The sequence below is a fragment of the Xiphophorus maculatus genome, chromosome 3 (genome assembly GCF_002775205.1).
Source record: "Xiphophorus maculatus strain JP 163 A chromosome 3, X_maculatus-5.0-male, whole genome shotgun sequence".
Classification (NCBI taxonomy): Eukaryota; Metazoa; Chordata; class Actinopteri; order Cyprinodontiformes; family Poeciliidae; genus Xiphophorus; species Xiphophorus maculatus.
Genome location: NC_036445.1, coordinates 31,259,788 through 31,272,846, shown reverse-complemented (window position 1 = coordinate 31,272,846; position 13,059 = coordinate 31,259,788). Strand labels below are relative to the sequence as shown.

Genomic DNA, 13,059 nt, shown 5'->3' with positions numbered 1-13,059 from the left:
CTTTTCTCTTTTCCATATTGCTAGGAACCCGTGACCTGCTTAATAATGTGGAACATCCTTCTTAAGTTGATTTCCTTTAATTGAGCTCACCAGACAAACTAATCAACCAGCTCTCTGAAATTAATTATAGTGGTTCAAAGAGCCCTGACACACAATACCATCTATAAATTCAATAGCACAAAAAAGTTTTTTATCTTTATGACACTTAAATCCAATTTGCATAATAATTTGGAACACGGTGTACAGGCATATGGACAATTATGGGCAATTGATTTTGTTGAGTAATTTCCAGTTTTATGACAGCCACTGGCTCTCCACCCACTAAGGAGTTGGTGTCAGTGTTATCAGGTTTTGATAACAGCAAAACTCTTGAGTGTAGAGGTAGTTACTGAGAAGCAAGACACAAAGCATTAGCAAAAATGAAACCGGCTAAATGACAGAAATGTCAAAAGCTATTTAGAAGTTTATTTTCTTCAGAGGCATGCCGGCCGTTTGTTCCAGCTGCTTTGATAGGAGAAAGTAAGACTGAATACATGAAGCAGCAAAATTTCTATATTGAATAATTTTCAGCTGTGAACCTTTGACAATCGTTTAACATGTTGAATTTTTTAAATATTGGCAGTCTTTTGGAAATGTCAGGGAGAAAGTAAGGACCTACATTCTTTAAGAAATACACACAAATAATACTGTTTTGTCAATGAAGCTAACCTTGCTAATCATATATACGTATATATACAGTATATATATATATAGATATATATATATATCAACCCATTCTCACTTCCAACTCGTCATATATTAACGCATGGGACGGTCCGTCCTCGTCACATATTGACGCACAGGGTACCCCTTTCGCGTCAATATGTGACGCGAGGTGTTTTACCCTATGCCTTACCGTAATTGTTGCCCTAATCCTAACCAAATCGTCGGGTTTTGAAGTGTCGGCTGCTGTTGCGAGAACCTTTCGCATCAATAATCCACGTAAAACATGTGACCTACCCAAATCGTCAACATGTGACGCTGAAGGACCCTGCCCAAGTCGTCAGCTATTGACGCGAAAGGGGTACCCTGTGCATTAATATGTGACGCATGGTCAGAAATCGTCCCAACTCGTCAATATATGACGAGTCGGGAGTGAGAATGTGTTGTATATATATATGAGAAAAGACAGATTAGTCAACTCCAAATCAAGTTGTCTTTGTTTGAACATGTTTTCTGTATTTAACCCTCTTGTGGTCTTAAAGAGATGGGGTTGATTAGACCCCACAAGTTTTTTATTCTGTGTGCGGTCCAGTGGGGTCACACTGACCCCATTTGTGACTTTACCAGGTACATACGGTACCTGGTAAAAGAAATAACCGTCACTTTCTGTTATTCCAGAAAGTGACCGTCTGACGGGACAACCTCCTTCGCTTCCCTGCTGTGACATTTTCTGCACTTTTTCTGAGTGTTGTGTTAAAACCACGGGAGGGTTAAGTCTACTGAAATGACAGTTTACAGAAAGAACTTTTCAACAGGTCAAAGATAGAAGCCGGAGATCAGGTGCATTTCCATTTACCTCAAACATGCAGGAAAAGAAACATAATGATTTCCACTCTCCCTTAAAGCCCCAAAACTTCAGTAAGTTGAATGTTTCCGACTTTCTGACCCTGAAATTATAGAATGCCAGAATCTCTCAGACAGGAATTGCAGCAATGAATTTTCAAGTGGGGAACAAATAATTATTTATCTACATTTTTGTCCGACACGATTTCAGGATTGGCCATAATGCATTAGCAGATAGAATTAAGTGAGTGTGAAACATCAACACAAAGAACAAGCTCTGCGGTGAGACAGAGCCCACATCTGGTGGAGTATGCGGTTCAATAGGGAGAGTGGTAATAACCCTGATTAGTTCCAGTGTTGATGGCTTCTTATAGAGCTTCCAGGGGAGAGCTGAATAGAGATGGAAATCAGGGCTCAGCCACGGATGATTATCCAGACACTCCAGATCAAAGATTTCCCCTGGACTCATCATAGCAGAGCAAGAATAGATCATTTTACCCTGCACTATGAAACTACCTGTGCTTTATTGGGATACTTCTGAAGGAAGCAGCAGAACTGTTCCAATTTAAACAAACAAGTATCAAATAGAACAGCATGCATCTGCGTGTGTAGCAACTGCTGTGCATATGGTCATCAATTTATGCAGCCATAATAACTCACAGAATGTTCCTAGAAATGCTTCATAGACCATCCATGTCCCTATGGCTACTGAAGAAATCAGCAAAGTGCCAGGAGAATAAAACTACAGCAATGACACCATAATGTGTTGATGATAAGTGACACTTTCAGCCAAAAAGAGGGTCACGCCACCACTGAGAAAGCTGTGGAGGAAGCAGAGAGAACCATCTGTGAATTCACAAGCTAGGTGTGTGTGTACAGTATGTGTATGTGGAGGAGACGGCGTGAACATGCCCACGTGCTTTTGGCTCATTTCTGTGGCATTTCAACAGCCAACAACGAGTCACAGGAGAGGCACTGATGTGGTGCTGGAGAAAAGTTCTGCTTCTTTTAGCTCACGCTAAATGTTCATATTATGGTCAACTTTTGTGTTCTAAGTTAATGTAGTTACTTCCGTTAGGGGAATATGACACCATGTAATGATGCTGCACTGCATTCCCAGAAAAGAAGAGACAAAATTAAGCTATATTTGATCACTGTACTGTACAGGTTTCCTTTTCCCAAAAAGAGCACAGTGCTTTACTCTGCTCAAAATTTTACAGGTTTACATTTTCTCACTCACTCACTCACTCACTCACTCACTCACTCACTCACTCACTCACTCACTCACTCACTCACTCACTCACTCACTCACTCACTCACTCACTCACTCACTCACTCACTCACTCACTCACTCAGATCCAAATGACGGTAAGTGTTATAATACTTCCTCAAAATCAAATAAATATGGCGAACTACACTCACTGGCCATATTTTTAGGTACAACTTTCTTGGCTTCACACCTGCCTTGATTCCTTGTGGCATCTCTAACAACACAAGTTGTGGGAAATGGTCCTCGTTGATTTTAAATCATATTGGCATGACAGATTGCTGCATATTTGTTGCTGAATTCTGACCCTACCATCTGAATGTTGGAGCTGAAATACAGACTCGTGAAACCAAGAAACATTTTTACAATCTGTTATTGTCTCATTCTGGTGAGCCTGTGTGAACTGTCGTTTCCTGTTTTTCGCTAACAGGAGTAGCATCTGGGGATTAACAAACAGTCTCTTTGCGAAATCTGGGCTAGATAATTCTGAACGAGGAAGGCTCAAAATTCAGTCCAGATCAGCTGAAAATAATAGCTTCAGTTAACCCTGAATTATGTTTACCTCAAATGACGTATATAAATCATTAGCAGATCCTCCAGATATTGATTCACCATGGTAACTGCAGAAAAAGAAGTTATGACACAGCAATGGCCTTGTTTGAGTTTTTCAAGAATATGTGTTTGCATATTCAATAAGAAATACATACGTCAAGAGCAGAAAGAGATTCTACTTGGAAGAAAACCAGTTGACTTAAATCTGAAGCTTACAAAGCATTTATGAACCATAATTAGTATGGTGTCTTTATCACATAACATAAATGAACAGTGACACCATAAACATATTTCAAGTGACTCATAACCCCTTTGTAATCTACTGCAGCAGCTCTCTGAGTTATCTTTTATCCTGAAGCATCTGAACCCTTCACAAAATGAGTTAAACAGTTTGGTAATCCCAGTCTCAGGCTGCCTATTCTCCTCTGACCTCTGACCTCAACAAGGGATTTCCATCTATTAAGCTGCCGCTCACCAGGAAGTGCCGGTGAGGCACCAACACGATGCCACATTTAAACCCTTTTGTCCTCTGTTCGGATGCTCGGTTTGCTCTGTCCACTTGGAGTTGCTTTTATCATACTTTGTTTTTTTTTAAATCCAATCAAATTGTCTGAGATCATTCCTCATCAACATAAAATAAAATTTTTATGCCAGGTTTTCCCTCTAGTTTACATTTTTAGTGTAAGTGATTTATAATGACACTATAATGTTTTTAGAGCAATGTCTTGTCCAACATCTGGACCAACAAAAACAAAAGAATTATTATCATTAAAGGAAAAGCTTCAAAATATGTGAATGGCTTTTTGACCATTTTCTATGTTTCTGTGCACGTTGTAAATGGTTGGGTTAAATATGGTATTCAATTTTACTTGTGAAGAATTTTTTTCTGTAATTGCACATCTCTGTACCAGATATATTTTATTACAGCGGTTTTTATCGTCGGAGGCTGAGTAGAGCAGGATATGTATTTGTCATTTCCAGTCATAAAGAAACAAACCAAAAACATCAGCTTGTTATGTGCCGTTTGATATTTTCCTGTGTAAGTCACAATGGATAAACACATCTGCTACATAAAATTTGAAATAAAGGTCCAGCTGCCGTAAAAATAATAATAAGGGCGTGCCGTGGTGGAGTAGGGGTTAGCGCGACCCGTATTTGGAGGCCTTCAGTCCTCGACGCGGCCGTCGCGGGTTCGACTCCTGGACCCGACGACATTTGCCGCATGTCTTCCCCCCTCTCCTTCCCTGTTTCCTGTCAGCCCACTGTCATATAAGGGACACTAGAGCCCACAAAAGACCCCCTGGAGGGGTAAAAAAAATATAAATAAATGATAATAATAATAATAAAAACACAATGCAACTGTAATGACTCCAACAGAAAAGGGTGTTCAAAAAAGGGTTTTGCTCTTTCATGCGTCACATATTGTGCAGTGTTAAAAACAGATCTGGAGTCAGGATGGCTTCTCTCATCACACTGAGGTGTGAAGGTGTTTCCTCTACTTCACTCTGAGAATGTGCTAACATGGAGTCAAAAATAGCAGAAAAGAGAACCCTGTTAATTAAAGACCCTGATTCACAGACACTCACCTTAGATGCGACCATACTATTACTGCTAGCACTCAGGGGTTCCAGAAATATGAGGCTGCACCCAGAAGTCAGATGAAATCCTTTCCCTGCCTAAAACCAACAGACACAGAGTGCAGCACTGCAGACTCTATTACCACACTGACAAAAGCTCATTCTTCTGGATGTATGAGCAGCGTGTGTTTCTGGCAGGAGGTGCTAAAAGTCACCTGAAGGCTGCAGCTCCTGGCTGAGCAGCTTTATTTTCAGAACAGACTAAATGTCTAAACGGCGTAAAGCTTAAAAATGGAATCTCACATCAAAGATCTGCTTAGGAAGGGACAGAGCCACAGCAGGATGCCGCAAGTCATCTCACAAGAAATCAAATAAAGCTCAATAAGATTTAGATGTTTGGTTTCTCCTGTAGTTTTATTTAAACCAGGAAAAATATGAAAATGAGAAATCATAGGGAGATGCAAAGATTAAGGCTGTAAAAAATATGGAAACAGTTTCAGGATGGCCTTATAAAGAAATGTCAGGTAGTAAATTGATCCTGCCATAAAAACACATGACCAACCATCCTTGGCATACAAATCAGAGCCAAGTGTCATCATTTTTCAGCTGCTGTCTAATCCAGTGAGAGGTTTTGTCTGAAGATTCTGAAGATATGTGAAAATATATATTTTTTTCCATTTCACACAAACAAAATAGAATAATCACGCATACTGACAGGTTTCTTAACAAAATGCATAAGTAAGAAACCACATGACTTATTTTGTCTTGCAATATTAAACTTTGGTACATATATTAAAACATATATAAAATTACTGCTACCTGAAACCAATATTTACTTGCTGCCATTAAACAATGTGTGGAGATCTTATGTTGTTAAAATGCCATGATACATCTTGCAAAAGTGAACTCTCATAAATTGCTTAGAGTCATTGTCAAGACATCTGATAAGATTACATTAACATCATAACCCTCAGATACGAAGGTGCATCCTCTTAAGTTTGAGATGTCTATGTTTTTCAGAATTAGTTTTTGATTTACAGCTATGTTGACATAGCACACTAATTAATGAATGTGAACCCAGTGTTGTACACTGGATCATCTCTCAACATTGTTATATCCTTAGCTAACATGCAAATCTGGACTTGACCAAAATAACACAGTAAGTGGTGTCTAGCCTTACATCTACACATGGGATCAGATTTAGTAACACAAACATGCACAAGCAGATTTCTTCTGATATTCTGGTAGTCATAACTCTTCTTAGCTCAGACTGGTCAGTAGTGTGGAGTCATCTGGAATCCCTGAGGAGATGAGAAGGAATCATGAATGCAGAGTGGGATCAAAGGGAAGTTTAGACCATCTCTTCTCTTGATCTTAAAGGGAAAGGATCATATTCCATCTCCAACATCTCTCTGCTTCCTAACTGTACGGCCAAGTGAGCTGGATTAGCAGAGTTTTTGATGGTGTCATCAGGAAATGTTACTGTAGAATATCATATCTGGTGCCTGGATGTTGAGCTGTCATGACAGTCAGACAGCAACAGCGTCTTCAGTCAGAGGCTTCTTCTGATCCATTGCAAGACAAACTGCTGCAGAAGATCCTTCCTGCCCACAGTATCACCATCCGCAATGACTCTTTGAAGAGACTTGAATGATAAGAATTGACATCTAATTTCCCTTTCATATAAAGTCTATTTGAATTGAATTGATCAGTGAAGTCAACAGTCAAATATACCCATACACCAGCGGTTGTTCGCAATTTTGCTGCGGGCCGGGGGGCGTGTTGTAAGTATCGAGTCTGATGCTGTTGTTCCAAGAGGAGGGGTTGGCGGGGGAGGGGGCGGGGGGAGAGGGGGGGGGGGGGGGGGGCAGTACTCCGATGTTGTTTTGTTACTCATTCTGCTGGAAGTTGGCACAATTTTGCTGAAGATGTAACCGGTAAAATCCGGTTTAGGATTTTCAAAATAAAAATCCGGAAGTAGTTCATTATTTCTTGCACGGCCCGGTACCAATTGGTCCACGGACCGGTGGTTGGGGACCACTGCCTTACACTAAATATTTATTAATAAATGTATACCTGATGTAACACAGCTGGTAGTTTCCCTCTACAACTTAACATAGTTGTAAACCATCACACGTACTGTATATCTGAAGTGTGGCCTTGGCAAATTAAGAGGTTTGTGATCTAAGCTCTAACAGTGTTTGGTTTCTGAAAAAGCAATAAGGTCATTTTTGTTTCAGAAGAACAATGCAAAGTAATAGGTATTACAGTTTAACCTAAAGGAAATCAATCCAGCCTTGATGCTAGAGCAGAGAATAAAACACGATCTGTTCCAAAGGGTCATGTTCTACATTGTTTAGTCTACACAACATTTGCATTTTTATGCTCATAAACACCTCTGACAAGCAGGCAGTCTTCTTTGTTCCTGCCCTGATGCTCTGATTGCTGTTGTTTCCATATAAAATAGCTGACACGGAGCTCTCCTTTTCTACCTTAGCAACAGAACTGATGAAGTGATCAGACGCTGCTGGCTCTCACAAGACGACGGTCACAGCTTCCACTCATGAATGAGCTGCAATACATGGAGAGAATAATTGTGGAACTTCAGTTTTTAGAATTCGTATTTTTCTTGCAACTTAGCGGGGGTTTGTTCATGACGACCAACTACCCAATAGAACCTCATGATAGTTTGTGACGTTTGCACTTGCTGCAGCACCAGTCCAGCCAGGTTGGAAATTACGCTGGATTTTCTGTTAAATAAACTTACATGTTCATGTTTTTTTTTTTTTTTGCCAGTTGTTTGTTGATTCTTGCATTGTGCGTGAATTGTGAGACAGTTATTTTTTGTTTTTGGGCATGTGCACCGACTGATGGCACCCTTTGAATTTCGTTGTCCTTGTGACAATGACAATAAAGACTTATCTTATCTTATCTTATCTTATCTTATCTTATCTTATCTTATCTTATCTTATCTTATCTTATCCCATCTAATGACATTCAGTACGTTTGATACTTGAAACCACTTTAGTCAGTACTTGTTAAATGTTACGGTAAAACTTTTGTAACTGTAGAATCAGAGTTCCTGATTCTGTTCCCACATGGCCAAGCCTCATTAAGTACCCTCCCAAGCCTCTCATTTTGTCCCTAATTAGGGAAACAAATAGTTTTACTGGATCTGGTGGACCTCCAGGTCCCTTCAGGCAAAAAAAGAAAAATAATTTCCCACATTACTGCTGACAGGCCAGTGGGACACAGTATCACAGTAGGTTTTCATTTTAATGTCCCTGTGTTTGGGAGTGTATGAATAACCTGTCCAGTAAGACTGATTGCTGGCCATTTACTCCAAAGCATGATGGGTAAGGCAGTTTTTAGAGTTCAAGGGCCTCCTAGACGCACATCTTCTGAGTCTTGTATGCTCTCTCTGTCCCTCCTTTAATCCATCTTTGATCGTCTCACTGACTGTCTCCTTGTCGCCCGTCCATTCATTCATCTCCCTCCTTTTCAATGATGCCCCCTGTTTCCCTTCACTGTCTCATACTGGTCCCTCTGATGTTACAAATTCAAATATGAGTGTCTTTGACGGCTCGCAGCCTTGGACAGTGTGGCCTTGTTTGAAAAGAGAGTGATCAGAGGATGGGAAGACAGAGGGGGGGCGAGCGAGGCGACAGCACGGGTATTTTCCGAAGCTGCGGGAGGATGTGGATGCAGAAACAAAAGAGGACATCTAGGTTAAAAAAAACATGCATGAATGCCTCTGAAAAGGCCAGTGTTGCGTTGCTGGCTTGTCTCATCCCTGCGCCTCGGAGCCAGCAGTGCCTGTCAGGGCTCCACTGTTGACTTCCCTTCGCTTATCTCTTCTCTTTCTGGAGATAAAACAGTTGACTGCTAACATGCAGTACCTGTACCGAGGGAAGCCAGGGTAATGCTTGTCATACCCTAAACCTGGCTCCGTCCCAGAAATGCTTGTGACTTTAAAACATCTGACAAGTCCTGCATATCGGGTTCTCCTTGGAGCTTTATCATTGGCCTGATGTGGACATAATGGCGCTGTGACAAAAAGTTCCATATAACACTTTTATGCTTAATATTGCTTCAATCACTGGATCATCTGGATCGTCGCTAGGCTGAGGTTTCAAACCAGAACTCCTTCAATCTAATCATTCATCCTTTTTAAATCCCTTTCAATGACATTTCAGGAAAAAATGAGTTTTTCCAACCTGCATGAAGCATAGAGCAGACAGGGAATAAAGAAATGATCTAGTCTTTAAAAATCCCCATTTATTTTCTCAAAAGATAACATCATGCAGTCACAATAAACAAATTATGTATTTCTATAGCTGCCTGTTTGACAACATGTCATTTAGTGAGTGCTTCAGAAATGCCAAGGAAAAGAAGTATTCCGGGTGAGAAAAAGATTAAATCATCTTCCATTTAAACTGTGTTCTCTGTTCTTCAGGAGTGTGAATTGTAAACTGTTTGGCTGGAGGTTTGTTGCTGTCTTACTATCAAGCATCAGCAGCTAGATGGCTTATAAAATAATAACAAAAATAATAATAATAATAATAATAATAATAATAATAATAATAATAATAATAATAATAATAATAATAATAATAATAATAATAAAAACATTCAATGTTGCTTTACTGAAATTCTGTCCTAGAAAAGAGTTTAATTTTCCAACAAGAAAATAAAAATCTTAATAGAATATTTTTCTTTCTTAAACACAAATTTTCATTTGGCACAAAATTCATCATTATGTGTTTTATAAAAGCACATAATGTTTGTACATTTATGAGTACCAAAGATTTAAAAATTAAAAGCATCATACCATTTTAAATGTTTAAAGTGGTGCCACAGAACAGTGGAGCCAGACTAAACAGATTTTTCTGATAGTAGTAGTGCTGCACTACCCACTCTCCCCCCACCTGTTGCTGCACACTGCTGGTCAGCAGGCTTACAGAAGGCCACTACAATTCCTTGTTTTAATGTAACACAAACTGGGAAAGAGCATCCAGCACTCTCACTACAGTAACAATGTTTAATAGAATGTCTATAAGGAGCAGAATGTGGTGTCATCTTGCTAAAGGGCAAGTAGTATCTGTTTATTTAATGTGCCAGAGTCTTTATAACCAGCAAATATATTATCAACTTATAATATACAATGACATTTAGTGAATATTTATTCTATGGTTAAATCTAAGGACAAAAAAAACTCTTCATATAATGTAATTATATGAAACACAATTATAACTCCATCAGTAAGTACGCTGTGTTGTTTTAGCTGCAGTAACACATTTCTTTCCTGCTTTAAGAAAGATCATTTAGATCATGTGGTAACTAAGACTGTTCATGGATATCTGAGAGATGCATCAGCTGTGAATAATACCAATAATAATAAAATTCACCAAGAAAGCCATTTCTTCCGATATGAGGCTAATTTAGTCATTCATTTTCTTTGAATAACAAGCTCCAACTGGAGGTTTTAATGAGTTTCAAACCAGAACTCCATTAATCCATCTTCAACAGAAGGTTTATGCAATGTCAAAACAGAAAGTCAAAAAATGTTTGCATGGACCTTAAAAACTAAGCCCAGTTTCTGAATCTGTATTTTAAGATCGCATTCTCACGTTAGAGCCAACTGAAAGGGGTTAATGCCGATTGGTCAGAAATCTCAGCTCTGAGGCCATACAGCTTTATTTATTCAACAGTCATCTCCTCAGACTGCAACGCACTGGAGCTGGAGCTTTAAATGAGCAGATGAAAGAATGGATGTTCTATAGCGCCCCCAACAGTCTGAGCTAGCCATATTAAAAGGGTTAGAAGATCAAATATTGACTTTGCTTTCCAATGTCAAATGAAGAGGAATTATCAGTTCTTATTAGACTGATATGAATTCCAATATCTGCAATGTTTCCAAACTTGCCTCTTCTGCTAGCCCCGAGTGCCACAGCTTGGGCAGGCTAAGAAGTCCTACTCCAGCTCCAGGAGACTCCAGGGAGGCTCACCGAAGCAGAAGAAGACTGTGAATGTGAATGACAACTCATTTAGAGGCGATGAGGTCTCCTGAGAGGTAGGGCCATCAGCTGGAGACAGGCGGTGCGCCACAGCCTCTTAATCCGTCTCCTCCACTGCAAAGACTCAGGTTTCCCCCATGAGCATCACCGGAGGCATGATTTCTGCGTCTGCTCATCAAGTATCACCAAGACATGACTTCAGCACATTTCAGCTGTGTTCCTGCAGATCCAGATCCTGTTTCCAGGATGTTTGAAAGTGGATCCAAGCCACCTGGAAGCTGCAGATGGAGAAATCTGAGGAGTTGACCCGCAGCTCTCCTGATTTACGTCTTTGTTTGTTTATACAAATAAATGAAAACATGTTAGGAAATAATTTTAAAGTGTAGATAAATATATAAGGAATCCAGGAGAGATGCACTGAGCTTCCTCCGGACCCACACCGCTGTTCTTTTCAGAATAATCCAAACGATCGGTAAACAATCGATTATATGTTGGTTGAATATGCATAAGAAAAGCTGGTTATAGTCCAGCATTTTATTTTAAAGTAATCACATTCTCAAGAAAAATATGAGCAATTTAAGTGAATGGGAAAATAACGTGTAAGAGAGCCATTTATGTTGTGCCCAGCGAGCGAGTTCATAGTTAAGCTCACTTCTTCTCTGTTTTACTGAAGGACACTGTTGCTCTTACGTATTTACCTTCAGCAGAAAAACATAGAATGGCTCAACTGTCTTGGTTCTGAGCAGGGTTGGGTTAGGGCGACACCGCATCCCCGGAGAGCCGCGCCGCGCTGCGTCGCCGCGCTGCGTCCCCGCGGACAGACGATGCCCTGAGCCACCCTGAGCCTCAAAGCGACTGGGCGTGTGAGCTTTGGGAATCACTCGGATGCCTCCTGGTCTGGCTCCAGGAACACCAAGTTGTTGAATAAACGACAGCTCACATATTTTAATACTTGACCTTTTTGTGGTATTTTCTGCCCTTTAGCCAGATATGAATTTCCCAAAACAACAAGGGCAACGCGTCCCAAAATGTTGCCACAGAAAACTTTGAGATGACCGGACCAGTTCGTAACACATCGGTAACAGAACTGAACTGGACGAAATAATACGAATAATAAAACAAAGAATTTACCTTGAGTAAATTACCACTCCGCCGAAGCATGGCAGTGGTCAGCGGTCGGTGTGTTCGGAGTGTTCAACAATTCCAGAAGGGGTAAGTCCTGCCATAAGTCCACCAAACGCGTTTTAATTCTGATAAATCTCGCCTCACCCTAAGCTAAATAAGTACGACGCTTCGGGGACGAAGAGGACAGAGAAACTGTCAGGAGTTCAGGTTCTCTGTTTGATGCGCTCCCAGTGCGTAAAACGCATTCAGCTTGTATTCTCCCTGTTTGATTCCCCCACTGCTTCAAAATCAAACTCTTCACTTCGGACAGAAATATCCTTATTACACATTAGTTCGTCTTCTTCTATGTCTTGTTTTATTTGTTCGCTGTTTGTTTTTAATCCTTAGAGCCTATTTGTCTGGAAAAAGTTAGGCGATCTTTGAAATTGGAAATCCTCTCCGCACGCACGCCTCACTCTCCCCCAGGTAAATGTGAGAGCTGCGACAGAGCCGCAGATCTAAGGGAAGCTCGCGCACGTCTCTGGAACTGCCGTCTCCAGCTCGCGGCTCTGGAGCGTCCTTGTCCGTCCGTGTGTCCGCGCGGCAACAGCCAAATTCCTTATTTGGAAGCCCGGGGCTCGCGCTGGTATCAAGAGAGCCAAATTACACCACAATAACTTCCAGGCAGATCTTTCAAAATAAATACGTGGTTTAATAAAGCAGGAGGGGGAACCCTTTGAGTAAGCCTTGGGAAAGAGTCAGTATGCAATAAATACACTAATTATTCAGACTCTTTCTAGAATACTTGAGCAATTAAAAAAAAAAAAAATTTACCCTCTTAAATTATATATTTTTCTATATGAATAAACAGGGTTATGAAAGTATATATATTTACTTTCATAACCCATATATATATATATATATATATATATATATATATATATATATATATATATATATATATATATATATATATATATATATATATATATATATA

At 40.0% G+C, this 13,059-nt stretch overlaps 1 protein-coding gene across 6 annotated transcripts in view; it reads right to left on the bottom strand.

The window, feature by feature from the left end:
• The window catches only part of adgrb1 (adhesion G protein-coupled receptor B1), a 178,795-nt gene extending 166,115 nt beyond the window's left edge, over nt 1-12,680 (bottom strand). For 3 of the 6 annotated variants that reach the window (XM_023330323.1, XM_023330325.1, XM_023330322.1), the window contains exon 1: nt 12,090-12,680. The gene's annotated coding sequence lies outside the window, so the exon portion shown is untranslated. The remainder of the gene's footprint in view (nt 1-12,089) is intronic. The other 3 variants (XM_023330320.1, XM_023330324.1, XM_023330321.1) reach the window with 1 other exon arrangement.
• Between the last annotated feature and the right edge of the window lie 379 nt (nt 12,681-13,059).